Raw genomic sequence first — 5000 nt, 5'->3', positions numbered from 1 at the left:
GAAGGAGAGGAAGCTAGGAGTAGGAGAAAAGAAGGAAGAGGGTAAAGAAGGACAAAAGGAGGAGGAGGAGGAGGAGAGGGAGAATAAAGAAGAAGGAGTAGGAGGTAGAACAATATTTTAAAGAGGAGAAAGAAGAGGATTCGGGGAGGAAGAGGAGTAGGAGGAGAAATAAGAGGGAGGAGTAGGAGTAGGAGTAGGAGAAACAGGAGGACTGGAGAGGGAGGAGAAGTAGGAGATAGATTATTGGAGGAAGTAGGAGATGTAGAAAGAGAAAGATAAAGATTGGAGAAGGAAGATAAGTAGGAAAAGATAGAAGAGGATTGGAAGAAGAAATAAGGAATAGGAGGAGGAGCATAACGAGTATGAAGAAAATAGGAAGAATAGGAAGATGTATAGGAGGAAGAGGGGAGGAAGAGGAGGAGAGGAGAGGGCAGGAAAAGATGTAGAAGTTGTCGCCTCCGAAGATTTCTTTAGGTGTCAGAAAAAGAAAATGTAGTGGGCTGTCAATCAGACAAATGTTTTGAAATTTCTTTTCATATAAGAAAACCACTGAAGCTGAAACTGTAATAAAGATGAAGAAGTCCTGAGTAGACAAAACTGGCACTGAGAAGACCAGAATGTCTTGGAACATGTTCATTGCATTTTGAACTCAGATATCAATCTATGAACGGCGGTACGGCTACAAGCATTATCATACTGTGCTATTTTTTCCTCCGACTGGTAGATTTGACTTTTCCTCAAGTATATCAAATGACATTCTATGTAATTTGTTGAGGAAACAAGATAATTTACCATAGTGATTTTACGGCGGAAAATTATATGCAGGAGGGCCCCACCGCCAATAAATCGGATGTTGAAGAAAATATTAGAATTCTCCTTAAATCTTCTACGCTGGTGGTGTAGTCCGAAGTGTTTTGATCTCGCACTCCCTTAGTTCTGGGTTCGATTCCCGCACTCCTCTCCGACTCCCAGCAGTGACTATTTGTTACCTCTCCCAACAGTCCAAGCATATAGGGCAAAGATGACGGCTTCAGCCGCAGCTACTAAGCGCTTCCTGGCGTGGGCTCATCGCCTCTACTCGTATCTCTCACACCTACTTGGGAACTGGAGAAAACTGAACTAGAATAATTATTTACTTGGTAGAATTGAATCACTAAGATAGGAAGACGTTCCATGCACTCAGTGATGGAAGGAAGTGACAGTTAAATAAGGTGAAGAAAGCGATAGATAGAATAAGGAACGCAGGTACATTTAGTCTCCAAAGAAAAGAAAATATTGACACATAGATAGGCATGTGTTTTAGTCAATTAAAGAAATAATCAATTGCAGTAAGAAAGTGTGTATGGAAAGACGATTTAGAAAAGAACTAATGGAATCATGATGTGCATTTTTTTTTTTTTTTGAAGAAAAAGAACGACGCACTCCACGAAACTCCCCACCCATCAAAAAAAGAAGAAGAAGAAGAAGAAGAAGAAGAAGAAGAAGAAGAAGAAGAAAATAAAAAGAAAAAGAAGAAGAAGAAGAAGAAGAAGAAGAAGAAGAAGAAGAAGAAGAAGAAAAGGAAGAAGAAGAAGAAGAAGAAGAAGAAGAAGAAGAAGAAGAAGAAGAAGAAGAAGAAGAAGAAGAAGAAGAAGAAGAAGAAGAAGAAGAAGAAAAAGAAGAAGAAGAAGAAGAAGAAGAAGAAGAAGAAGAAGAAGAAGAAGAAGAAGAAGAAGAAGAAGAAGAAGAAGAAGAAGAAGAAGAAGAAGAAGAAGAAGAAATTGAAAAAGATGATGATGATGATGATGTAGAAGAAGAAGAAGAAGAAAAGAAGAGGAACAAATGGGTCTTGGAAGGCTTCTGCCGAATCACGAAGACTTCTGCCTAAGAGCAGAGGTCTGTCGAGCTCAACATTGAGGCACAAAGAATGAAGGCAGCAAGGATTAGCAAGGGTGGATGCAAGATGGCCAAAGAAACATAGAATGCGTTAGGAGACTCAAAAGAAGTAAAGACTATAAAAAAGAAGGAAACGCCGCAGAAAGAATAAAGATGCTTCGGAAAACAGAAAATAAAAAATGAGAGAGAGGATAAGAAAGATTATCTGTAAATAGAAGGAGTCGTCTTTGGTGACGTAATCGGTAGTGTATTGGACTCGCATTCGCTTATTTGTGGGTTCGAATCCCGACACCTCTCCGATTTCTAGCAGTGACTGTTAATTACCTGCCCCAGCAGTCCCTAAAACGCTTAACCATTACCTACCTGCCCTAAATAGATTAACTACCAGCTCAACTACTCTACCCCCTAAAATTCATGAAAAGAGCAAAGGTGACGGCTTCGGCCGCAGCTACGTGCTTTTTGGCAAAAGCTTCTCACCTTCTTCTTCTTGAAGAAAGAAAAAAGAAAACGGGTTTTTGAGGGCAGGAGGGTAAAAGCTGGGAAGGATCAGGTGGTGAGAAAGACGAGGGGGAAATATTAGACATGCAACGGCAAGTCCTGGAGGATAATGCTAGGGAGCCGGCGAGATGCCAGGAAAAGATAGATAATCCAGAGGAGCAAGAGAAGGGAAAAATGGGAGGGAAAACGAGAAATGAAGTGTGTCAAAGAGAAGAGGGATGAGGCGAGGTGGAAAAATAATATGTGAGAAGAGTGTATGGCACAGACGAGGAAATGGATGGGAAAAGGAAAGAGAGAGAGAGAAAGAAATGAGATGACGTGGGAAGACGTATAGAAGAAGAGGAATGTAGTAGAAAAGATGTTTGTGTGTGTGTGTATGTGTGTGTGTGTGTGTGTGTGTGTGTGTGTGTGTGTGTGTGTGTGTGTGTGTGTGTGTGTGTGTGTGTGTGTGTGTGTGTGTGTGTGTGTGTGTGTGTGTGTGTGTGTGTGTGTGTGTGTGTGTGTGTGTGTGTGTGTGTGTGTATGTGTATGTGTGTGTGTGTGTTTACCTAGTTGCATATACTTAGTTGTATTTTACGGGAAGAGAGCGCTCGTGGTGATTCGCTTTTGTATCTTTTAGTATCCAGTTTAATCTTAAATTCTTGTATAGTTTTTGCACTCACTGTTTCTTCATTCAGTTTGTTCCAGGTATATATCACTTTGTGTAGGAAGCTATTCTTTTTCAAATCTCTTCTGTAAGTATCCTTTTTAAGTTTCTTTTCATGTCCTCTGGTTTTTCTTTTATCCTACTTTAATAAGTCATCGCTATCAGTGACTTCCAACCCTTTCATAATTCTGTACATGGTTAGCAGGTCTCCTCTTTCTCTTCTTTGTTCCAGGGTAGGTAGTTCGAGTTTATCCAATCTTTGTTCGTATGTCAAATTGGAGAGTGTTGGTGCCATCTTTGTTGTTGCTCTTTGAATTCTTTCTAATTTCTTATGTTTTTTTTTTTTTTTTAGTACTAGGTGTCCATAGTGTCGTAGCGTACTCCAATTTTGGTCTTATCAATGTAACTAATATTTTCTTTACCATTTGTTCATCTATGTAGTCAAAAGCCACTTTCATTGATCTTAATAAATAGAAAGTTTCTCCGAATAATTTGTTGATATGTTTGTCTAGTGCTATGTCATTGGTGATAGTTACTCCTAGGTCCCTTTCCGTTTTGTTGCACATTAGTCTTCCTTTTCTATGTTTCTCATCTCTTCTCACCTTATTTTGTTCTCTAGTTCGAACTCTATTGGTATGTGGTCACTCTTCCCAACTGGTTTTTTACATTCCATTTTGTCCACTATTTCATGTTTAGGTGTGAATACTAAGTCCAGTCTCGACGGTTTTTCATTGTTTCTGTATCTTGTGTTTTCCTTAACCCATTGAGTCATTGTGTATTCAATGGTCATATCCAGTAGAATATTTCCCCAAATTTCCTCCCCACCTTTTACTGTCATTTCTTCCTAATAAGTTAAATTCACCCATAATTACTATAATTCCTCCTTCTTTCATTAATTCATTTAATGTATTCGTTGTGTCTTCCAATAGTTTGGAATGATCACTATCAGTCCAAACCTGTGTTTTTGGGGGCATATATACTACTATAGATTTTCTACATTTCATCTTTCTGTTTTCAACTTTAACTACAAACAATTCTACATCGTTTTTTCCTTCTGTTATCTTTGTCACATTTAAACTTTTTTAAGTCAAGAACATGACTCTTCCACATTGTTTTTCCTTTCTATTTTTGTCCATTAGTCATATAGACCTTGTGCTATAGTGTCTGATGGTAATGGACTTTTTTATTTTGTTTTCACAATTCCCACTATGTCAGGTTTCTCTGTTAACAGATAATCGTTTAATTCGTTTAGTCCAGAAATAACTCCATCTATGTTTGTGTATGTTATTTTTAATTTCTTCCTTTACTTCTCTTTGTTGGTTTATATTTCCTTTTTTATGTACAGTTTCTCCACTTCAGGTCCATTATCCTCAAAAAAAAAAAAAAAAAAAAAAAAAAATCTGTCCCTATTCTTTTCTGTTATATATATATTTTTTATTTGTTTCATTTCTAACTGCTTATTTCTTCTCAATTTCTTCATCACTCTTTTCCTTTTTTTACCCGTACATTTTTAGATTTTTCACTGTTTGCTAGTTTTGCTGCTTTCGATGATACTTCCTCAGCTATCATTTGAGTCTTTAGTTTCATTTTTAGTGGCCTATAGTGTTTTTATCTAGAGTACTGTTTCATCCTATGTACCTCGTCGATGTCTTTATCGAATTCCTGTCCTTCTTCCTGAACCACTTTCAGATTTTTTTTTTGCAATTTCTTTCTCCTCTTTTTCTCTTTGATATTTGTATACATTATGTATTTTCTTTAATGCCATAAACTACAATGCAGTTTTTTATCCACTGTGTCTCTTACTCAATTTTCCTTTTCTTTAATTACTTTAATTGCCGTTTCTTTAGCATTTCCTCTACCTGTTGTTGTGCTATTTCTTTAAATGTTATTTTCTGATATTCTTGTTCTTGTTTCCTTTTTTTTTTTTTTAGATCTGTCTCCTTAATTGATTCTTCCACTTTTTTCGGTCACTGCTTGTAAT

The sequence above is a fragment of the Oratosquilla oratoria genome, chromosome 16, assembly GCF_046742065.1.
Source record: "Oratosquilla oratoria isolate Oo_2021 chromosome 16, ASM4674206v1, whole genome shotgun sequence".
Lineage (NCBI taxonomy): Eukaryota > Metazoa > Arthropoda > Malacostraca > Stomatopoda > Squillidae > Oratosquilla > Oratosquilla oratoria.
Note: the sequence above shows the minus strand (reverse complement) of the source record.